This window comes from Panthera uncia, chromosome A2 (assembly GCF_023721935.1).
Source record: "Panthera uncia isolate 11264 chromosome A2, Puncia_PCG_1.0, whole genome shotgun sequence".
In the NCBI taxonomy this organism is placed as follows: domain Eukaryota; kingdom Metazoa; phylum Chordata; class Mammalia; order Carnivora; family Felidae; genus Panthera; species Panthera uncia.
In genome coordinates this window covers 142,206,725-142,231,408 of record NC_064816.1, presented here as the reverse complement: position 1 = coordinate 142,231,408, position 24,684 = coordinate 142,206,725, and the positions used below count along the sequence as shown (strand labels likewise).

Genomic DNA, 24,684 nt, shown 5'->3' with positions numbered 1-24,684 from the left:
GGGGGGGGGGGGGGGGGGGGGGGGGGGGGGGGGGGGGGAGGCACACTTAAGAATCCCACTTCTCATGGTGCTGCCTGGCTCCAGACCTTGACATGGCACCTGGCTAAAACTAGCTAGACAGGGCTCAGCATGGAGAAGTCTGTCCTCCAGAGTTCCAATAAGTCAAGGCTTACCTCTTTTACAGCAAACAGTGTTTCCATGAACCATTCTGCTCATGAACCTTGTTGTTGCCCTTCTGTCCTCTAGGGAGAGTCAGTGAATGTGAGACTAATGTTCCTTCTTTAGCCAGCAGATTATCAACATGAAGGGCACAGAGTATGCATCATTCTGAATCTCCTGCAAAGGAGCTTGCTTCTAAAATGGTCAGAATCCTCAATCTATCCTTTTTATGTAAGTTCTTGTCTCAGAGCCAAGATCTCAGGATGAGGTCACATGAAAACTCCTGCACCATGATTGTCCTAGTGAAGAAGGAGCTTGGTAGGGACAGAAAATTCCAAATGTGAGCTGCTAAAGCCAATCTGAGCAGTTAGTTTTTCTGAACACTGAGTCTGGGAATGATATAAGAACATCAGAACAAGACAAGTTGGGGGTGCCTGGGTGGCTCAGTTGGTTAAGCGTCCAATTCCTAATTTTAGCTCATGTCATGGTCTCAAGGCTCATGAGATCAAGCCCTGCGTCAGGCTCACATTCTAAATTAATTACTCAACTAATTAATTAAATAAAGGTTTTTAAAAAGAAACAGGACAAGTTAAGAAATAGGTAAGTGACAGGAAGCACTGGCTATGCTATGGGAGAGCCTTTAAAACCAGGTTCAATCCAGTAAAACTGAGTCTTGTAAGGAGCAGGAAGACAGAGTCACAACGCAGGTCCCTATTCCCATGCCAGGCACAAAGGACCACCTTCCACTAATGAAGAAGTCAAAGGAGAACCTCCATGGTCCAAAAGCCATTGGCTCCACATCACACAAAAGAATGGCAGGCTATGATTTGTATAGCACCAACTGGAGAGTTTGGTGAATGAGAATCTCTGGGGATGGGCCTAGGAATGTGAATTTTAACATCCTGCCCAGATGATTCTCATCCACACTGAGTTCTGTAAGCATTGCCATAAATTGTTCTGTTGACGCAGAACAATTCAAACCACTCCAGCAAACCTTTCATGAAGCCTTCCATGCTCTGGACTCTGCACTAGCAGCTGACCTTCTTGGCATATGCAGTTTTGTGGGGTGCGGATGACTTGTGTGGCCTCCTATCCATATAATGGTAGGGAGTAGATCCCAGGGAAGGCTGGATGCGTCAGCTGAGAAGCTTCATGAATTAGGGCAAAAGAAGAAACCGTTGCTCAGTTCAGGAGAGCTGCCTCTAGAATTAGAAATTGGTAAGTTATCAGACCTTAGATTTTGCATCAGACAGGAGCGCATCTTCAGTGCACTGTGGGGGCAACAGGTGGGTAAGAGGGAGGGGCCAGGTCACCCTGAGAAACTGGTTCTGACCCACTCCTACCTCTCACCACATTTATCACATTCATATTTATCTCTTTCTATTCAACTATTTACAGAATCAGACACTCACGTGCAGAAGGAATTTTAGAGGTGATCCAACTCAGGCCCCACCCAATACAGTCCTGTCCTTCATTTCTCTGTTGTCTTCTCCTCCCCTACTAACCGTGAGGTCTGCTCAGATTCACACAAAAAAGGCATGCACCCATCTGCACTACTTAGCACCAAAAAGGTTGTTGATCCATATCAACAGTGAGGACCTGGTACACCCAAAGTCTGGCACCGAAATGGCTAGCAGAGCTGCCTCCACTTACCCAGGAAAGACCTAAAAGACTGGAAGACCAGCTTCCCCCAGGGAATAGTGGAAGCATGTTATATTCCCTCAACTATTTTGATGTCCTTCAATCATGCTTTCAAACTTTGCTACCCAAAAAGCACTAATATTAGAAGTGGAGTCAGTTCTGAATTCAGCTCATCACCTCTAACTACCATCAGGGACCATGGGTGTCACAGAAAGTCACTGCTCCTACGCTTGTAGGAGCATGGAAAGGGAATGGTCAAAGATCAAAGCCTAGTCTTCTCCTCAACCTTGACCTTCATCACTGCAGATATGTCTGACACCCAAGTCATGTGCTCTTTTGTTCATTCAGAGCACCCACTCGTCAAGGGCAGCACCATGTCTGTTTAGGTGCATCAACCGTGTCTATTTAGGCCATGGTTGGATCCTTTACAAATAATCAATGAAGACAACATGCAAGAACTAAGCTGCAGAACTTGCCAATCAGGCCTGACAAAAAATGTAGAAGCCACAGCTTAGACCAATTTCTCACCTGTGCCATATGGAAGAAAGACTGGGCCACCACAGTTGCTTCAACCACCCTCACAGACACCAACCAGCACAGTCACCAGTTCAGCAAACACCATGAATAAGAACCATTTGTTGAGCATGCTAAGAAGTCTTGGTGACACAGGGTGTCTTGAAAGAGGATTATATTCAGTATCCCATTGAATTAAGGAATTTCAGTGAAGGAGCAATGGCTTGGAACTAGACACCTAATTTAGCCATTAACATGCTGTGTTCTCCCTGGCCTCTATCTGAATCTTAAAAATGGGGGGCTTGGCAGTGAGGATAAATGAAATCATGTCTTCACTACTATCATCAGAGCTCTCTGAAGAGAGTGTGATATGTATGCAAGGTTGTGTTGCCAATGACATACTCAGGTGCTTTCTAAAGTTTGGAATTAGTATTAATGGGTACTGACTAACCATTTCCTCTCTTCAAAACTATGTCACGCAGAATGTTCTGGAATTAAAGGAATAGCCTGCTTTCATCTTCATCTGGATTTGCAGTATTTGCATTGGCTGCCTGATGGCAGGAGATATTGCTAAGTCAGTTGGTCCCAAGGATATAGACTGACTTCCCTGTTTGGTAATGCTCACTTGCTCACCTCTCTCGATCTCTCTCAATCTTTCCCCCCTCCTCTCTCCCTTGCCCTTCTCGGTCAAGATGATACCAGCACCACCTCAGCAGTTGTAGCCCCAACGGCTACAGCAGCAGCAAGCAACAGCAGCCTCAATAGCAGAAGAGGCAGCGGTGAGCAGAGCATCAGAAGCTTTCCCTTCTCTTCATTTCAAAGAGTGAGAGAAGCAATGCCAACTGATGGGGAGGGGGCTGGCTGCTGTAGAATCTCAGCTCTCCTCCAGGAGTCTGGCACTGGGAATAGGAGTTGCCATGAATACACACACCAACAGGGCAACTTCCAGCTGGCACTGAGAGTAGTACCCTCAGCACTGTTGGGAGGAGCTGGGAAGGAAGGGGCCAGAGCCAGCTTCTGGCTAGAGCTGAGACGTAGCCATGACAAGAGTGGGGGATCTCAAAGCCATAAGGTAGCACCATGGAGTTGGACCCAGTCTCTAACAAGGAAATCCATCTGTCCTTGAGACTCAGGGAGGGAGAATCCTTTCCTGAAGGTCACATGGTGATAGAAAGGAAAAGCCAAACTTTTCCAAAGGACTTGGTCTCTGCTTCAGAGAACTGAAAACCGAGACAGCCAGCAAATAAACACAAAACACCAAAAGTAAACAGATTTGCTCAGCCCTCTGGGTTGAGCCAACCTGAGCCATGCTTCTGGACAAAGCACCCAATCATTATTACAGATCTTCAGGGGCACCTGGGTGGCTCAGTCAGCTAAGCATCCGACTTCGGCTCAGGTTATGATCTCACAGCTTGTGAGTTCGAGCCCTGTGTCAGGCTCTGTGCTGACAGCTCAGAGCCTAGAGCCTGCTCCAGATTCTGTGTCTCCCTCTCTCTCTCTCTTGCACGCACGCGTGTGCACTCGCTCTCGCTCTCTCTCTCTCAAAAGTAAACAAACATTAAAAAATATTTGTAAGTAGTACATATCTTCATAGTACATAACATTTGGATAATGCATTAGATTTGGAAAAGCCTTCTAGAAAAGGTTGTTAAGTATTGGTAGCTTTGCCCACGATTGCAGACCCTGCTTCCCACGGAAACATTGCCTATTGGTACAAGCCCCAACATCTCTTTGGACCTGGCTGTTCTTGCGTACCTTTCCCCAACATCACATCCCTGAAACCCTGGGCTCCAGGAAAGGAATCTCAGCCGCTCCCCTACCTCAGACCTGTCCAAGACGCCCTCTTCCCCTCTCCCAGCAGGCACTCTGCTAAAACATCTGTAGGACAGAGAAGTGTGAAAGTGTCTCTGATAAATAGCAGGGGAACTGAGGCAGGGAGGGATTAATAGTGACCTCTGGAACCAGACATCCTGGGTTCAAGAACTAGCTCCAAGGGTGCCTGGGTGACTCAGTCAGTTAAGCATCTGACTCTTGGTTTCAGCTCAGGTCACGATCTCACATTTTTCATGAGTTCAAGCCCCACATTGGGCTCTGTGCTGGCAGTGCAGAGCCTGTTTGAGATTCTCTCCTCCCTCACTCTCTGCCCCTCCCTCCCTGTCTCTCTCTCTCTCAAAATAAATAAATAAGCTTCAAAAAAAAAAGAACTAGCTCCATTCCTACCAGCTATGTACTTGTGTTGCATTATCTAACCTCTGTGCCTTAACCTCCCCTTCCAGAAAACAGATACTAACAGCAGCACTGATGACCCGGCAAGGTTGAGCCACTCAAGTAAGAGCACAGGGCAGTGCCCAACAGATGTCTGGCCCCTTGCAGCAGTACAGTAATAGTACACTATTGGGGGAAAGGGTCATTTCCACGGGACAGGAGGAGGACCATGGTCAAGGAGGAGGAGGTTTTGAACTGCAGAAGGCATAGGAGACAACCATCCTTCCTATACATTTAGCAAATTTCCTAAAAAGAAATAATGCTTGTGGGCACACAACCCCCACTTATTTGGGCTTCCCATTCTCTTCCTGAATGCACCTTCTCTCTCGGGTCACCTCTTTTAAAGTCCTTGAATCCTAGGCCAGAGGGCCTCCAGTGTTCCCATAACCCCTGGGCTCCTTGGTGAAATCAGGCTCTAAGCAAAGCAGGCAGGAGAGGCAGGGGGACTCTCCTTTCCTTCACTCCTCCTTCCCCGCCCTGAGACTCTGGGCAGAGCCAGGCCTCCTCCTCCCTCAGGTCCCCGACACCTGTTGGGGTGAGTGCCAAGTCTTCTCCCGCACCTGCCCCTCCCTCCATCCTGGGATCCCCCTCCCGAGGCATCCCTGCACCTGTATTTGTTAATCAAGCCGCAGAGGACGCAGTAATTGCCCAGCAGAAAACACGGGTGCAGATGTTAGGGAGCGCTGGGGCAAAAGCACTAAATGAGATTCTTGTTTTCCAAACAGAGCCCGAGATTTAATTACAGCCTTTCCAAGTGCTTATTAAAAACCCTTATTTTTTTTCCTTATTGTTTTCCTGCATGGTGCATATTGAATCAGCCGCCGCTGTTGTCTTGTTTTTGGAGCGTTCATAAAAAGAACCGATGTGGAAAATTGCAAACACAGATTGTACCCAAACAATATCTTCTCCCTTTGCTTTTCTTTCTGGTCTTTCTTCCTGCTGAATAACAACATCGGGGGTTGTATTCAGCGCACATCCGGCTCTTTCCCAAAAGCCAAAGGGGGTCTTTTGGACATGCAAGACCGCCCCTCCACCTGCCTGAGAAAAGAGTGTGGGGGCGACTCCGCTTCACTCTGAGGCAAGTAGGAGCAGGAACACACAGCCTGCAGGAAAGGTGAGGGAACAGGTGAGCAGGAGACCTGGAATCACAGACCATCAGAGCCAAGAGAGCCCTCAGCAGACATGGCCATTATGTCCCCTGACAGCGCTGGCCCCCAGAAGTGAAGTGATGGGGCCGAGACAAGGCCAGACCTCCTGCCCAACTGGACTGGAGAACTTCCCACTGACATACGCAGTGCTCTTGCCACTAGAGGGGCCCATACCCAAAAGGACCCATGGACTCTTCTTTTTAGCCCATAAATTTCCCCATCAGGAAAGGGGATTGGTCTCTGGAAGCCTTCCCAAGTAGAACACTGATGACAAGCTGTGCCCGCCCATAAGTCACATGCCTGCTCCGAGGGGACCAGGGTAGTTATGGTGCCACCCAAGTGCTCAAAACTATTTGTCCACCTACCTCTGGATGCCACTGCCTCAAAAAACTGTTTACTGTTTCCCAGGCCTTTCCCAGGCAGTTTCCATGGGACAAAGTCCTAAGGATGCACCAGGGGAAAGAGACTGGAGCCCTGTGGACATCCACAGGGCTCCACCAGATCGACCCTGCCACCCTCTCCTGCTTTCCCCATGCACTGTCACCACTACTGTCTCTTGGATCTGGAGCCCAGCTTTTGAAGGAGGGGCATCTTCCCACTCCGTGGCATCTCCCCTCCCTGCTGCTCTACTGAGATGAATGGATGAGGGATGCAATTGACCCCAATATAGAGGAGGAATGCGGGCACGGGGGAAGTCTCTCATTGAACAATGTATAAAATTCTGTCCTTCCTTTCTGTCTCCTGTTCCTGGTACCCCAGCAGCAGCAGCAGCCAGCCTCCCAGCCTCCATTCTGGTCATGATCCCAAGTTGCCATGTCAGGAAAGCAGGGAAGAGGAAGGAAATTGAGGCTGTTCCCTCCATCCCTGCTCCATGTCACAGTCCCACTGAACTCAGACTCTGCCCAGGCCCCTCCCAGCAGAGAAGGGCACCATCTGTGCTTAGGTGATAGGGCTCAGGCCTCGGCCATGTGACTCCAGAGGAGAACTCTTGGTTTAGCAGAACTCCTGAAGTTCCTCCCGAACTTTGTCCTCCAGATTCTCACCTGAGGACAGGAGCTTCACCTGAGGACAGGAGCTGGGGCAAAATGGACCCAGGGAAGAGAAGGCAACTGGCAGATTTCTTTGCCACAGAGAGTGGAGGCCGAAAGTAGAACTCAAGGGTCTTCCATGCCCACTGCACCGGCAGGCAAGGCACCTCACCCTTTGGGCGTGTGGGGCACACAGGAGCCTGGGGAAAGTGCAGCAAGACCAACAACTTTCAAAATCTGATGTTTCTGCTGAAACTCCCCAGGGCTAATATCCCCAGCAGAATCATGGAACTCTGGAACAGGAAGACTGTGCCAGATGCTCCTCTTGAGTCTCAATTTCCATTTCTCCCATCTCCAGGGCTTGCAAAGCTAAAAATTACACCTCCCAGACAGTCTCATAGCTCAGCTTAGGTTCTGCCGATTTGATGCATTTCTGTTGCATTTGGAGAGTGGGGCCCACAGGAAACCATGTCTCTGCAGAACTCAGACAAGCAGGGCCAGGCAGACACAACTGTTGGTGGAGGCTGGACTCCAGGGTCCACAGTCACATCACCAGCGTCAAGGGTGTGGAGAAGCTGTGACAATGACAGTGACAGCAAAGGCAAGCACGATGGCAGGAGCTTTCTGACCCTGGCCTTGACTTCATTCTCCTAGCTCTTCCAGTGATTTTGTAAAGTCCTAATTCTCTGCATAAAATTCCTCTCTGCTTGAAATATCTACAATGGTTTCTGTTTCCTGCCTCAAATGCTGACTGACACAGAGTCTCTAGAGGTCTTCATATCCATTTTGCAAATAAAGCTCCGAGAAGTGAAGTGACTTCTCCAAGGTCCTACAGCACCTAGAGACAGAGCAGGGACTGGATTCAAGCTTCTACTCTAATCCAAAGTTCATGTCAGTGGCAGGTGAAGAGAAAAGTGGCTGTCTCCTTCAAACTCCCTTTCCTTGCTCCCCCAAGCCCTGCCCTCCAGCCCCCATCAGTGGTGTGTGTGTGCACGTGAGGGCGTGTGCAAACACACAGGCAGAGCTGTATGTGTGCTGGCACACATTAACGCAGAACATGCCTGTATTGAGGTGCTTGGTTCCTGCAGCCACCAAAGGTCCAAGTGGCTCAGCTGCAACCTTTGTGCTGTGACTCTATTAAAGTTCTTTCAGGGAACAAGCTTTCATTTCATGGACAATTCAGAATCTCTGTTCAGAGGAAATTGATGTTTTGCTAGGCATTTTCCCACTTGAGAGATGGTCAAAACTCACGGTAAGAGCAGATAAAGACAATGTAAGTCAGCAGCTGAGAGCAACAAATAAAAAAGCTGAACCAATGAAAAAAGTCTCTGAAGGTGACGCAGGTAAAAAACATGTCTCTCTGGGGGAACTCTTAACAGCCTGTCACCTGGGGCCCAGGGGAGAGATCTACCAGCCAAAGTCAAACTTAGACAGGGTTCCCACAGACTGGTCCCCAGGCACTGGATGTAGGTTTCCAGCAGGGATCCCCCTTGGACTTTAGGAAGCTGTGGCCAAGCCTTTGTCTTCAGCTGAGCTTCCTTCCAAGAATGGAAACTCAATCCACCCTAGAGAGAGAACAGTGACCACTGGAACAGCAAACAGGGGAAGAGCACGTGGAAGAGGGGAAATGGAAGGAGATCCCACCAGGGAGTAGTCCATTATTATTCTCTTCCTCCTCCAGTTCTCCTTTTCTAAGAAGTGTTGCACTAGAAGAATCAACCTGGCCTGCTTCAAGAAAATTCCCCAGCTCTACCAGCCCCTGGAGCTGGGGCAGGCCATCTCTCAGCCCAAAGGGTAACTTCCTACTCCAGCCCTCCCCTATCCTTCTCCAGACCCCACAGTTCGGTGAGACCCAGAGTCCTTTGTCTTCAAGGCCAATCTATAGACCAGGCCTACTCAGGAGAACACTTTCATCAGACTTTATCAAAATGAGAAAACTAAAATAAGGATAATGCAGGATGTGCGTGTGTGTGTGTGTGTGTGTGTGTGTGTGTGTGGTTGTTGCCAACTGTCCTTTCAGAATGACCTTTTTACTCTGAGATTATTCCCCTCCTGAGAACAGTCCCTTTTTCATGTTAAAATTACCACGTGAATTGGTAATAATGGTAATGGTGTTTTTATTATTGTTATTGCTTTAAGGCAATGTTTCTTTTCCTTTTGTTTTCTTTTTTTTTTTTAAGTTTACTTATTCTGAGAGAGTGCAAGTGAGGGAGGGGCAGAGAGAGAGACACACACAGAGAGAGAGAGAGAGAGAGAGAGAGACAGAGAGAAAGAAGCCCGAGCAGGCTCCACACTGTCAGTGTGGAGCCCAATGCGGAGCTCAAACCCATAAACCTGGAATCAAGACCGGAGTGAAAGTCAGACACTTAACCATCTAAGCCACCCAGGCGCCCTTCCTTTTCTTGTTTTAAATTCTCATTTGACAGGGGTACCTGGCTGGCTCTGTCAGTAGAGCATGTGAGTTCAAGCCCCACATTGGTTATAGAGTTTACTTTTTAAAAAAATGCTCAGGGCGCTTGGGAGGCTCAGTCAGTTAAGTGTCCGACTTCAGCTCAGGTCATGATCTCGCAGTCTGTGGGTTTGAGCCTCGTGTCGGTCTCTATGCTGACAGCTCAGAGTCTGGAGCCTGCTTCTGATTGTGTCTCCGACCCTCTCTGCCCCTCCCCTGCTTGCTCTCTGTCTCTCTCTCTCTAAAAATAATAAACATTAAAAAAAATTGTTTTAATGCCCACTAACAAAAGAAATCAGCTCCTTCATGTTAGTCCCAATTGGTAGGTTGGTTGATTTTTACTTTTTACTGGAGCACAGTATAGAGGCCACAGCTCAGCCCCCACCTCTGTAAGACTAATGGGAGAAACCCAAAGTAGCTTCTTTCATGCTCTCCTCTCAGCAGCCTGCCTCCAGCACCTTTTTCATAACGTGGCAGGGAGCCAGAATCAGAAGGCTACTGACCCTAGCCACCTTTCTAAGAAAATGATAGGCACCTAAGATCCCATCACACTCAGAGGGTCCCACCTTCCTGCCCGCCTATACCAGCTCCTTCCACACATAAACCAACAGCTTTGGCACAGTTCACGTCAGTCATTGTCCCCAAGGAAGCTCTCAGGGAGTGTGTGAGATATGAGTGCCATCTCAGAGCCAAGCCTGTCCTCTCTCGAGAAATCTCTCAGCTCTGAGTCAGGCACCAGCCAGGCAGATAGAATATGTGAATGGTGAGCCTCCTCTTTGCCTCTGCCCAAGCTCCCCACTGCCCGCAGGGTTCCTCTGCCTCCAGCTTTACCCCTGTCTGTAACTCAAATGCACGATCAGCCAAAGAAAGAGCCACTCTGAGAGCTGCTTCCTTCCTGGAACCACCAATGCCCCCAGACAGTCCCACAGTCCTCACCGCTGCCCCAGTCATGTGTAAGCTGCAGCCAGATACCTAAAGGACTCCTCCTACACTGGGTTCTTCCAACCCCCAAAACCCCCTATCTAGGCAGCTCAAGGCTACAGGAATGGGCTCTCTGTATAGAGGGGTCCCTGCTAACTGCAGTTTCCCGCCCTCTTCCTGCAGCAAACTGCACATTCTTTTGTGTTTCCCCAAGGAGTAAATTAGGCTACCAGGTTTTCCAGCCCCCATTTTTTATGTGAAATACATAATAACTCATTTAATGTGTACAATTCTTATTCCCATTGATAGCTAGGAAAGAGGCACAAGAAGTTAGGCAACTAGTCCAAGGTCACACACAGCTGATAGATGGAGACACCAGGATTTGAACCCAGCAGTCTGGCTCAAAAGTCCGTGCTCTTAGCTTCAGTCCTACCTCTGTCCTTGGCACACAATGAGCCTTCTGGGACCCAGGAACTTGGACAAAGGTAGGACTCTGGAAAGAGAGAGATCAAAAACACATTTCGTGCCAAGCCCCCTGCAGGTCCTGCCAAGGGACCTCTTAGAGTCTCAGGTATGTGAAAGTGACTAGGTAGCTCTGTGAACTCTGTTAACCTGCTCCAGGAAGCATGTGAGAGACCTCTATTCACTCAACATCCTCCTGTTGTCAATAAGACTTCCGGGATACCAGGCAAGCCTCCAAAGGCAATCAACAACTTTAAAGCAGATCTTGGCAGGATCCTCACTCTCTCTCCCTGTCAGGGCTACCTTCCCGTACCACTGTAGCCTGAATTCACTCTCTAGTGCACCCCCACGGGTCTCTGAGGCCCACAGAGTTTAGGGGACCACACAACAGCTGGACCACAGCAAGCCTGTCTGCAAATTAGAAAACAGTGCCCCCCAAGAGTGGATAAAGTCCCATGGTGCACCACTTGGTGAGCAGAACGCAGGCTGTGTTTCAATCCTTCCTTAACCCCAAGCAGGTTCCCTTGTGCAGTGCACAACCATACACTTATCTGGGGGAAGAACATTCCAGGCAAAGAGAACAGCAAGAGCAAAGGCCCTGAGGCAGGAAGGTGTTTGGCATATCCAAACCGCAACAAAGAGGCCTGGGTGGCTGCAGTCACAGGTCTGGGGAGATCAATAAAAGGTTAGGGTCTGAGAAGTGGCAGGACCACCTCACGCTGCACCTCAGAGACCATTGTGAAGCTGTTGACTCTCTCCTAAGTGAGGAGAAAGGTTTTGAACTGCAAGGTTTTGAACTAAGAAGTAATGTGACCTGGGTCATATATAAAGAAATTGGTCAGGCATTTGTGTAAGAAACAGATGTGGGGGGAGATGGGGAAGCCAGAGGACTATGCAACTGTCAAGAGATGAACGAGACCTGGACCAGGGTGGGTGAAAGAAAGGGTGAAAGGGGTATCTAGATATTCTTTAAAGGTAGAGCTGGTGACTGGATGTGGACAAAGAGAAAAGGAGTCAAGGAAGATTCAATGATTTTTGGCCTAAGCAATCGGAAAGATGGAGTTGTCATTTATTATGATGGGAAAATTGCAGGAGGAGCAGGTTTGGAACAGAAGATGTGGAGTTCAGGTTTGTCACGGTAACTTTGGGATGCCTAGTAGATATCTAAGCGGAGTTATCAAAGAGTCCAGCGGATTACAATATACACCTGACGCAATATGGAATGGTCAGCATAAAGCTGGCACTTTCAGGAGATTAAACGAGGTCACCAAGGGAATGAGCACAGGGAGAGAAGAGACCCAGAACAGAGCCTTCAATGGCTGGAAGTCCAGAAGATAAGGAGAAACCAACAAGAGTCTGGAAGGAGCAGTCATTAAGGGAGGAGGTGTCCAGAAGCCAAGTTAAGCATTTTAAACAGGAGACAGTGGTCAGTGGTGCCCACTGCTGCTGATCAGCCATGATGAGGGAGAAGTCCTGGACATCAGACTTAGCTAATGCTTTGCCACTAACTCACTGGGTGGTCTGGATGAGACCACAACTCTCCAGGCACTATTTTCTCCATTTGTCCAGCAGGGATAACACAGAACCTATCTCACTTGGTGGCTGTGATGAGCTATTGTGTCGAAAACAGTAACGCCAGGTGCCTGTCACTGTGCCTGGCAATGGCAAATACTCAACAAATGACAGCTACGAGTAAGTAGCATTAGATATTCAGCTAGTCCCTCTCCTACTCTTCAAATGTCAAAAGAAAACCAAGGAAAGAAGGGCAGGGAGTGGGGAAGAGATCTGGAAGCCTTTTGGGGTTCTAGCCACTGCCGGCTTCTTTTTTCCCAGGCTTCGAAACATCGGAAGCCTTCCCCCCCAGGATGTCACCAAAGCCCTGCAAGGAGTCTGAGGACCAACAGGGGGACAAGGGAAGTAGAACCACTGGGAGAAACGCAGCAATGTGCTGGAACTCACTAGCACTGTCGGAGCAGAGCAGAGTCGTGGATGAGAGTACAGGGTGGTGTGGGGGGTGTGGAGGGAGAGGGCAGGAAGGGGAGGTTTTCCTGGATGATATGAGAAGACCGCACAGAGCTGAGGCCCCAGGGTGCTGCAGTGACACTACCAGTGGGCAGTACCAAGGTGCTCCCACAACCTCCCCTGCCCCTCCGCGAAAACTCTCTCCGGGTCTCCAGTGACAATGCCTCATCTGCTTCTGTCCTGCCTGCTGCAACTCCCTCAGCACCTTCAGTGTCCTCCTTGCCCTGCAGATCTCAGATCACAAGCCACTTTGTATATCCCACAGGTGTGGCAGGGCCCAGGCCCATTTTTCAAGACCTCATGCATTTCTGGTTCCCATAGTTACGACAACCTCTCCTAGAAGCTCCACTAGGTCAGAACTCAGACTTGCCTTCTCCCAGGGCTGCTGGGCCACATGCCCCAGCCCGACAGGTGCATTTTGTTAAGCATCCACAGTTCCCTTTTCCTCTGCTCTGGGTTAGGGTGGCTCAGAGTCACAAAGGCCTATTATCTGAGCCAAATGCCTTTGCTCATCACTGTATTTTTGCCCCGATTACCTCCCATCTGCCAGGCAAAACCCAAACTTGCTCTGGGTTGCCATAGTAACTCATTTCCCCATCACATGCACCTTGACCCTAGAGCTAAAGGACTAGGGTTTGTGCTTTCAAATTTTCGGGCTGGCCACCACTGAGGCCCCCAGATAGGCAGGACATGGAGGTGAGAGCACCTATGGAGCTGGTGCTGGCCCTGCAGGAGGTTTCTCCAATAAAATATTCCTGTAATAAAAAATCCACACAGGCAGATAAGAAACAAGACATTTTCCAAATCTGCCTACTTTTCTCTGGTCCGTTTGGCACCGGCTCAGTCCAGGCCACCAACTACTGTCCCCTGGACTAGGCTAACGGCAGACAGAACCAGAAAACTGTGGCAGCAGCCTGCTGACCAGTCCCCCTGGCACCAGGAGCAGCATTACGATCCCTTCTCCACCCGCAGCCAAGGGGCATTTTGGAATAGAAATGGGGTCTATCAGCCCCCGCTGCGTACTTTTTACCTGCTGCTGAGTGTGCCCTTGCTGCCTGTGCCCTGAAGGTGGGGGAGAGGGGTAAGCAATGTCCAAACACACCGGGGCACACCCAGCCCATCTCCTCCTCCCGGGGGTGGATGAGCTCCAGCACCCCCTTCAGGTGGGCACTTCCAGTCTCCACCGCTGATTCCTCTGGGGCCACCTTCACTTCACTCAGATTCAGGGGCACATTTTCCACAGAGAAGGGGGGTGAGGGAAATCCACGGTACTCTCCCTCCAGGCCTATAACTCCGTATCTCTGAAAATTATCTTGACTTCTCTCTTGTATCTTGCTTAAATAAATTAGGGATACGGACGGGGCTGTGACAGTAGTTGTGGATGGGGTCTTCTGGAAGCCTCTGGAAGCATAGTGAGAGTACCTATTATTTTCGGCGTTGAGGACCTACCTGTGATTCTACAAGCTGAGGCCACTGGACAAATATCACTCAGCAAACTCTTACATTAACTTTCTGTAACTGAAATGACGTGCCAACAGTCTCACGTGCAGAGGCTTCCCCCCATTTCCATGTCCTGTCGTTCGGTCAGTCAGTCTGTCAAGCAGTCACACATTGAATTCCTCAGCTCTGTGTCCTTCGGGAGGCTCAGTGTTAGAGACACAGATGTGAATAAAGACAATCATCCCTGCCTTCAGGGAGCTTACCGTCAGGTGGGGAGGTAAACCAGCTAATACATGTGATATATCCTCAAAGACGGGAAGGATCAGCACAGGAGAGCATGGAGGGGCGCCCAGCTTAGTTACTGGGGGTATTAGGGAAGGCTCTCCAGAGTAAGTGGTACCTCAGGTGAGCTCTGAAGGTTGAATAGGGATTAGCTAGAAAAGGAGGATAAGAAATCTAGGCAAAGAGAATAGGACATGCAAATGCCCAGAGGCCAGAGGAAAGTATGTTTGGGGAATTACAGGAAGTTCAGAGTGACTGGATCACACAGAGTTGGGTGGGGGTGAGGGACAAAGGGATGGCTAAGACTGGAGAGTTGGCTAGAACCTGCTCACGAAGGGCCTGGTCCCAGGAGGGGACTTTATCCTCAGGACAAAGGCGGTTTCGAGAGGGTGTCTAGCAGGAGCAGATAAAACCCTCTCACCAGCTACAAAACAGAGAGTGGCTGTGGGTGGAGAAGGGATCGTAATGCTGCTCCTGGTGCCAGGGGGACTGGTCAGCAGGCTGCTGCCACAGTTTTCTGGCTCTGTCTGCCGTCAGCCTAGTCCAGGGGACAGAAGTTGGTGGCCTGGACTGAGCTGGTGGCAAACGGACCAGAGAAAAGCAGGCAGATTTGAAAGCCATCTTGTTTCTTATTTGCTTAATGCCATTCCTGGAAAAGCAGCCCGTGCCCAGCGCCACTGCAGCAGCTCTGAGAGGAGAACGGGAGGGAGGCCGACCCGGATGGACAGTGGGATGAGGTACACATTGGACGAGACCAAGCTGCCTTTTAATTCCCTAAGGGGCTGGAAAGCCAGGCATCAGGGGATGAGAGAGGAGACTCGTCCTGGTTTCTTTGTATCCCTCTCAGTTCAGATTGTTCAGTATACCAGATCCATCAGGAAAGAACGTAATTTGTGCCTCATGTGGGTCTGGAGAAATAAGGCCGGCGGGGAGTGTAACCACAGAAGAGTTCCTCCCAAGGTCAGGTGACGAGTTTCCAGGCTCCTCCTCTTCCTCTCTGCCCCATCGCTCCCCTCCCTGTGTTATTTTGATTATAAATTATTAAGTAGCTGGATCACAGTGCAGCACTAAGGTCAGTCATGCTAATGCTGAATCTACACCAACACCACTTCCAAATAACCACAGTGAAGACAGAATGGGTGCAACATCTGGCTAGGGTGTTTTCTTCCATTATTCTTTAAAATGTGTGCTTTGGCCTCCTGAAGGCACAGCACACACTCAGATGCAAAACAAGGCTGACTTAGCCAGCACACATGGCACTCCCCAGCGCTCCTCGGCTTTGGACAAGAACACAGCTCACAGCTCTGAATCTTGAAATTGTATTTCTGCCCAAGCTGCCTCCACAACAAGCCCCGATCCAAGAGGAAAATCTCATTCCCTTTTGGTTCCTAAAATGATCTGTTTTCCTCTCTCTCCTCTTCCCTCGTTCCTGCTTCCAGCTCCTTCATTCCAAATATTTATGACGTCATGACTCATTAACATTCCCCTCGGGACACCTTTAATAAATATGCTGAGGGGGCAAAGCCTCTGCTTGAATATTAAATGTTAAATTTATAAGACATATAATCTTCCTAATTGAGTTGAATTTAGTCTTGTGCATTAGATTAAGAGAAAGGGAGTGGGAAAGGGAGCAGGAGCCACCAAAAAGCCTAAGGACCCAGCTGCAGCGCTCGGCCATCTTAAATTCTAGTAGTTCCATCCTCTGCTCCTTGGGACACACGGCCCGACAGCATCTCTGGGACCAAAACCAGTCAGCCAGTAGGCTCAGAAAGGATTCCTCATCCACTCTATCCCCATTCCCTGCAAACAGCAGGACTCCAACACCTGGTGTCCAGCCAGAGAGATGGGACCTCCAGCATCTCGAGCAATCTGGGGTTCCTGGCCTTGCAACCCCCACCCCAGAGGTGAGGTCTCCAGCCCCTAGGACAAGCCACCCTATCCCAGAGCCACCCTGCAGGGCACTCATTCTCCACGCTTCCTTCCCACAGGGATGCCCAAGTGCCCTTGAGTTTATATAGTTCTGGATTACAGCATTTCACGAGGCAATCTGCCCAAAGCATTTTCACTGTTGTTAAGGCCTGCTCCGTCCTGGCCTGTTTTATATTCCTAAAGGGTCTTTCCCATGGCACCCCTTCCCATCCCTCACCTACTTCCTGGGCCAGTCTGTGCCCCCTGTTCTTCTGCCTGGAAAGAATCATGCCCTGTGGCATCACTCTCTTATTTACTCATCCAGTATTTTTTGAAGCCCCACTACGTACCCAGTCATCTTTCAAAATCTACAAGGAACACGGGAATAAAATAGGTCCTGCCCTCTGAGAGCCAGCTGTCCACAGGCTGCCTCCAAAGGTGAGAAAAAGGGTGACTCATTAGACCAGGACTATGGACTTCCACGCCCTCGAGGAGGGGTATGGTGGGAGGAGGGCCAGAGAGAAGCCTTCCAAAGCACAGGCCCAGAGCAGGGCCGTAACCAAGCGCCAAGTTCTGGTGCCAAGGGTGGTGCTAAGGGTCCAAGTGTGCTGAAGGGACTGGAGCAAAGAGTCAGGAGGAGGCTACTCGGAGGAGGGGGAAGTTGAGTGGATGTGCATGGGTGAGCAGGACCTGGAGGGCCAAAGTGGACAGAGATAATTCAGAGACATTTCAGAGGGGGTCAGCGGGTACAAAGAGAGAAGACATAAACAGATCTGACACAATCGGTTCACTCAGGTGAGGTTCTGCCCTGTGCTGGGAAGCACTGTGGGACCTAGGGGTGAGCCACAAAGGGCAGGAGCAGCCTTCCTTCTTGTCCTCCAAGGGCTTCAGTCGCTGCTGGAGAAGAGACTCTGACTTTGTAAAGAAAAGCCTCTGCCCACCTGTGCCCTCATGTGACATTGCGAGTCTGGCGGCTGCTTTCCTGGGAATCCATGGGAAGTGGCTGCTTGCTTCTGCTAGATCTCACTGGTAATGGGAGAGTAAACAGCCTCTGGCCCTTTCTGCCAAGGAGAAAAGCAGGAAGTGCTCTGAATTCCAAATGGAAAAACAGATCAAAGAAAGGGTGGGGCATCCACTAGACCAGGAAGGGGTGGTCAGCTGCCTCCCTCTCCTCCCCGCAACAGGGGATCCAGGAGGTCCTTGCTGCCTAAAGCCAAGTGGGGGTGGGATGCAATGTTGTTATACTCAGAAAAAAACAGGGAACAGAGTAACTACTCCCCTCTCAAGAAGCAAGTGAGTGCAGGGAGAGCTCAGCTTGGCTAAGATCCTGAAGCTGATGAAACCCAAAATACAGATTTCTCAGTGCCGCAGAGGTGGGTCTGGGATGGGGCTGGAACAATGCTCCAGGAGCTACGGCTCTCTGCACAGGACCTGCAGAATAATGCCTCTTTCTCATGTACCTGTAATGCCCACCCAGAAGCAGACTGGGGGGAAAGTGAAATCAACGGTCTGATCACAGCAATGTTTTATAAAAACGCATGGAAAAAACTGGAAGGAAACACAGGTACCTAAGTGCCTGCAGTGGTTATCCCTAGGTCATAGAATTGTGGATGATTTTTATGTATCTTCCCCATCAGCCCTCCCCCCCCCTTAATTACTTTATTATTCTTAAGAGTCTGTATGCTATAAATCCTCAAGCCTAAAGGCTCTTGTTGCATTTTCAATGACCAGTCTGAAAGCATGTTGTTGATAACTTCTTAGGAAAGAGTGAAGAGCAGACAGAAACAGACTGCGACCGCAGGAAGCAGCTCCAGACACACAGGAGACAGGCGGCTGCTGGCTGAACACAGGGTCATCTGGTCAGTACCCTCGGAGCTGGGCCCAGTGCTATACCTGGAAGACTGCAGGTGGACATCACACCAAAAAAGAAAGCCTTGCTGAGAACAGGGAGGAGACAAGAAGGCTAAGAAAGTAAAGCACTGATCTCAAGAAATCCCACTGGAGGAGCGGATGCTGGGTCTAGGAAGGGAGCAGTGGGGTACAGGATTAAAGGGGCACGTACAAAAGAGTGGGGTATGCCTGAGCCTGGCGGAGGACACAGCAATTCCAGAAAGGAAAGCAAAATATGGGGTTGTGAAGGTCTGGGACAGAGCTGAGCCTTTCTCAAGTTCATCCATCAGGACTGCCCTCATCTGAGCTGGGCTCCACCGGGAGCTGGCAGAGACATCCAAGGCCTTCTGGCATTTCCTCCCATGTCTGCATCTATCATGTTTGCTGATATTCTCGGGGAATTGGATTTTGGACTCCTGGGAGGGGAGGGACAGGGATAACAGGATTACAGCACCTCCTGTGCCTTCAACATACACACACACAGAATCATAGCAGGAAAGTGAGATCACAGGCGCTGGCTCTGAGGAGCCTCAGGGTCCCCTACCCCAGAGACACCCCACAGGGCACATGTGAGCAGCCGCCTTCCAAAGCTGTGGTCTCTGTGGTCATCCTACAGGGCTCCTGGATCCTCTGAGCAGCCCCCTCCCTCATCTTCCGGCCTCCAAGAAGCGGCTTCAAAGTACAGTGGGGTGGCTGGGTGGGGGTGTGCGAGAGTCGCCCCTCACCGTGTACACCTACTTGTGACCTCAGGGCTGACTTGGCTTGGATCAGTGGCACCCAAGCAGACAAGCTTGCCAACAGCCCCCTTCACCGTCAGAGATGGCACCAGTGGTTTAAAGCTCTACATTCATCCATCCTGCAGGTTATTATTGAGTGTGGGCCAGTGATGGAAAACGTCACTGCCCTCACTGAGCTCACATTCTAGCGGGAGACAGAAAATACAAAATAAGCACAGACGTGAACAAAATCTTATCTCCCCAGCCTCTTAGGCTTAGAGTGTCCTAGGGCTCATTCCCCGGGACTCGGTCTTCTCTCCTCTCACCTTCTCCATCTCTACCCACTGATGACTCCCCTATGTACATCTCCAGCCTAGGTCTCCCCTGAATCCAGACGTATATCCAAATGTCTACTCAATATTGCCACTTGGACATATAGAACTTTATTTCAATTTAACATATTTAAAGCTAAGTTCCTAATCTTTCCCTCAACCCCAAGTTTGCTCCCCACATAAATCCCCCACCTCAATACATGACAACACAATCCTTCCAGTGGCTGAGGCCTAAGACCTTGAAGTCATCCTTGACTACTCGTTCTTCTCACACCCCAAACCCAGCTTGTCAAGAAATCCCAGTGGCTCTACCCACAGAATATAATCAGAATTCACCCCTCCACCACTCCTCCACACTCCACCACAAGGATTCTGAGAGAACCACCTTCTCTCACGTGGGTCATTGCAAGAGATTCCAAAATGTTCTCTCTGCTTCCAGTCCTGCCCCTACAGTAGCTCTCAACCCAGCAGCCAGAAGGACCCTAGATGAAGGCTGTCACGCCTCAGGAATTGCCCAGGAGGGAAGAATCACTTGCAGATGGCCAGGCAAACAGGGAGGGTCCAGGATCTAACACTAACCCCCATCTAATGGGGGGGGCAGAATAGGCCCCCATTTGGAGAAAGCACTATTGCTTTAGGGACCAGGAGAGAGAGTTCTGTCCAGAGAGCAAGCTCCAGATCTCAGGGACACAACAACCTCTGGCAGAAGTCCAAATAACAGTAAGTGGAAGAAAACCCAAGGCGGAGATCTGGGATGTTTTAGGGAAAAGGGCACAGCATGGGACGTCTGCTCAGGTAATTCCCAACAAGCAGGAAAGCAGCATGAAGAGGAAAAGGTCTTAGACAAACTTACTAGCCCACCTGAGACCAGAGCACCTAAGGAAACCCTCCAGGTGACTTTAATACTGACTTACTCCAACCCAGAAGGGAACGAACTCTCCCCTTCTGCCTCTGTCTCAAAAAGCCACAATCAAAACTGAGACCAAAGAGGCTAAGGGGATGGGGAAGGAGGTGATGCCAGAAAAAGCAAGACTTACACCTGCAATCCTGACCCTCCTTGCTGGAGAACGCAAGTGTTGGGGTGCCTGGCTTTTCCTTTAAGGTGGTCATCTGCACCTTCTCACCTTCCAGCCCTCCAGGAGGGCTGGTGCAGTGAAATGGGCCCAGGGCTTCCCCCAACCCCTTTCCCCATGCCCTACTAAGAAAACTAAACAGGAACCAGTGTGGGGCCAAGAGAAAGGAGGTATGTGCAGGAAAGCTCGGGCTTGGACACAAGGGAACTGACATGATTTCCTGGGACCTGGAGACCTACAGAGGGTTTAGGACCAAATCCCAATCATAGTAACCAATAATGCATATTTACGGGCTAAACAGTCAACATATATTTCCGTAAAGAACATGGCAGGGAAGTCACAGTTTGATGTCTGTCTAGCTCCTCCATGGAGTTATAGCCAATGCTTGCAGTATAAGGCCTGGTGTACGTCTGGCCTGTCTGCCCTTCTGATTACAAAACTAGACAATGGGGAATGGGTCTGTGGTTTCTTATTGTCCAACAGTCAATGCTACATCCATTTGCCTTGGTTAAAACTCTCTTCTGAAGCACAAAAAGCAAATATACAGACACTATAAACCACAGCTCCCAGGAGTCTGTCTGTCTCTGAGCTAGAAGTAGCCTCCCCATGCTGGCTGCCACCACCACCCATAGAGCAAACCCCGTGTCACTCTGCTCCTACTCTCAGCTCTAAGGCTCACCCCCACCTCCCCTACCATCTCCCCTCCCATCTCTCTGCCCTCCACTTGCTGCTTCTTGAGTTGCCCTGAGCAACAGGGTGTGTAGTCAACACCATCTCATTCAGAGGCCGCCTTCAAATCTTCATCTCCCGACATCCTGGGGAGAACAGGTGGATAGAGGATCGTGTCTGGTGGCTGCTCGCTCTGTTTTCTCTCAAACCTCCACTCTAGTGCCCTGGAAATCTCTGACGAACTCCCACGTTGGTTAGCAAATCATCAGTGAGGCCTAGCAGAGCCTGCTTGAGGACAAAGCCGCACCTGTTTGGTGGGGGGGTACGAACCCCACAGGAAGGGGCTTCAGAAGGGTAGAAGTTACTGGAGTGCCCATTTCCCAAGGCTAACAGTACCCAGCCATGCGTTCCTTCTGGGCATGCAGACTCCTAACAGCAGCCGTAATTATTCACCCAGAGGGTGATGCCCTTCTGATATACCCTCTGGGTGTGTATGTGTTCCACCATGTGGGCACACGAGTAGGGGAAGGGGGACTGAACAGTTACCAATATTGTGTGACGTAATCATGCTGCATTGGGAGGCATCCAGTCCATAAACAACTGCAGAATAAAAATGCCACATGTAAGGGCGCCTGGGTGGCTCAGTCGGTCAGCAACTGACTCTTGATTTCAGCTCAGGTCACGATCTCGCGGTTTGTGGGATGGAGCCCCGTGTCAGGCTCTGCACTGACAGCACAGGGCCTGCTCTCTCCCTCCCTCTCTCTCTCTCTCTAAATAAATAAATAAATAAACTTTAAAAACTGCCACAGGGACACCTGGGTGGCTCAATCTGTTAACCGTCTGACTTTGGCTCAGGTCATGATCTCATGGCTCATGAGTTCGAGCCTCTCATTGGGGTCTCTGCTATCAGTGCAGAGCCTCTGATTCTGATCCTCTGTCTCCCTTTCTCTGCCCCTCCCCAGCTTGCACACGCTCTCTCTCTCTCAAAAATAAACTTTAAAAAAATAAAAATTTAAAAATTACAATTAAAAAAAATGCCACATATAAACTTGGCCCAGGGGGCGCCTGGGTGGCGCAGTCGGTTAAGCGTCCGACTTCAGCCAGGTCACGATCTCGCGGTCCGTGAGTTCGAGCCCCGCGTCAGGCTCTGGGCTGATGGCTCGGAGCCTGGAGCCTGTTTCCGATTCTGTGTCTCCCTCTCTCTCTGCCCCTCCCCCGTTCATGCTATGTCTCTCTCTGTCCCAAAAATAAATAAAAAAAACGTTGAAAAAAAAAATTTAAAAAAAAAAAATAAAAAAAAATAAAATAAAATAAACTTGGCCCAGGACATAAGTCACAGCCTTGCTAGCTACCTGATTTTTATCCTATATGCCAACCTTAGTTTGAATGTAGGGAAAGCCTTAATACTCACAAAGTCAGGAGAAACTTTTCCTGGCAAACAAAGATACTCTAATCATCTGTCTGCTTGAGGACAATTTTTAGATTAGCTGGGACATTTTATTTATCATTGTTTAGAAGTCAGTGCAGTCTTGAGAGAATAGCAAATGATATGCTCTAGATAAACTTCCTATTTCTTCATTTTTTTTAACAATTATTGGTACTTTATATCTAGGGATGACAAATATAAAAATAAATATGGTAAGGTCCTTGCCTTCACTACTTTGATCTTCAAAAACATCAGTCAGAACTTTTTAAAAAATTATTCAAACCAGATATTGGATACCATGTACTCCTTAAAAATGAATTAATATCAATTTCCAGCAATGCAGCAGATGAGATAGCAGAAGAATTTCCTGTTAACCAAATACTTAGAAATGCTGGATAAAATAGAGCAAACATCTTTTAAATGCCTGAATGATCTCATAAGAAAGCAAAAAATCCCTAGACACCCCCCCAAAAAATGGAAAGAGGACGCTGAAAACTAGAGTGGTAAAGTGGTGCTCAGACTGTGGCTGCCCCTGGAGCATTTGCTGGTCTTGACGAAAAGAAAAAGAAAAAAGCTTGGGTTTGAGGGGTCCCTGGGTGGCTCAGCTGGTTAAGCATTTGACTCTTGATCTCAGCTCAGGTCTTGATTTCAGAGCCCTGCATTGGGCTCCACACTGGGCGTAAAGCCAAATAATTAATTAATTAGTTAGTTAGTTAATTAATTAAAATTTAAAATTTAAAATTTAAAATCAAATAACCATATAAGGACAACAGATAAAGCTAGGAGCCTGGATGAAATGGGGAGTACTTCTGAAAATTCATGATACGTGGAGGGCTATGGACTCTGTCCACTATCAGAGGGAGGTGGCACGGAAGCCTATCTAGCAGGGCCTAGGATCTAGGTAGCCAAAAAAATGTCTTCCTAAGAGCTCATAACCAGAGATATGCCCTCTACCGTCTGCAGTCTGAGAACCTCCCGACTGAGAAAGCCACATGGAAGTGGCCCACTTGTAATGCTCCAAGCACAGGATAGAAACAAATGCAAACCATCTTCAGAAGGACACTCTTCTACACATTGCACAGAATATCACTGTTAAGCTCCATCAAATAAACACTGATCAGTCCAAATCACAATACATGTGAGAAAACAAAGACAAAGTGAGCAGGAGTCATCGGAAACAACAAACAGCAGAACATGACCCACAGGAGTTTTAGTTCATAAAATAATTTGACACAGACTATAAAATCAAAAACTCAAATCATTTATAATATAAAATAAAGAATCAAAAACAAGAAAGGAACAAGATAATAAAAACGAATGGTGTGGAATTTCTATAAATAGTTTATATAGTCATTAAATTTTAAAACTCAGGAGTCTACTATCTAATCCCCCAAAAAATACCACAAATAAGAACCCGTAAAAAACTTGCATCTCATCGTCAAAAATAACCAGGCACACGAGGGAGGAGAGCTCCATGAATAAAAATAAGCAGAAACAACAAGTTCCAGAAACAGATCTGTAAAGACATCATATATTTAAATTATAGGGTTAAATTATAAAAGAAATACACATGCTTTAAATAAATAAAAAGCAACCCTGGAAAAAGTCTACAGGCTAACAGAAAACTATTTTCCAAATGACCAAGCAGATTTGAAAAAGAACCAAATTAGAACTCTACAATTAAAGATAAATTAGAATCAAAATTTCAGTGGATGGACTTAGCAACAGTTTAGACAATCTGAAGAGAGAATTAGTAAAGTAGAAGATGTTTTGGAAGGAAGAAATTCCATGGAAAAACGGGACAGAGATACGAACAGTTTACGGAAAAAGAAATGGAAGGACCTCAGGCTGCCGCTTACGATATAGAAAGTTGGAAAGAGGCTCATTCCCACACTTACAAGAAAAAAAATCACCAAGCAATGTGAAAATTGACAATTTTTGTTGAGCCCAGAGAGTTGAGGTCACAGGGTACTGGAGGCCGGGGAAATGAGGGGCCATTAAAGGGTACAAACTTTCAGGTATAAGATGAATAAGCCTGAGGGTCTCATGCAGAACATGAGACTATAACTAAGAACACTGTCTTGTGTAACTGAAATTTGCTAAGAGAACAGAACTGAAGTGTTCTCACCAAAAAAAGAAAGAAAGTACACATGTGAGGTCACAGAGGTCTTAATTAAATCAAATGTGTACATTCTCTCATGATGTATACACATATCAAATCATCACACTGTGCACTTTAAATATATTACAACTTTATTTGTCAATTATACCTCAATAAATCTGAAAAAAGAAATTCTTTTCCTTTTATTTGAGAGAGAGAAAGAGAGAGTGAGAGAAAGA

General features: G+C 48.5%; 1 long non-coding RNA gene across 2 annotated transcripts in view; it reads right to left on the bottom strand.

Moving 5' to 3' along the window:
• Window positions 1–24,684, bottom strand: part of LOC125930151 (uncharacterized) — a 133,271-nt gene that overhangs the window by 42,794 nt on the left and 65,793 nt on the right. Inside the window, exon 2 of one of the 2 annotated variants that reach the window (XR_007460085.1) lies at window positions 1,200–1,361. The exons of the other annotated variant lie outside the window; for it this stretch is intronic. This is a non-coding gene — a long non-coding RNA (uncharacterized LOC125930151). The remainder of the gene's footprint in view (window positions 1–1,199; window positions 1,362–24,684) is intronic. 2 annotated transcript variants of the gene reach the window in all.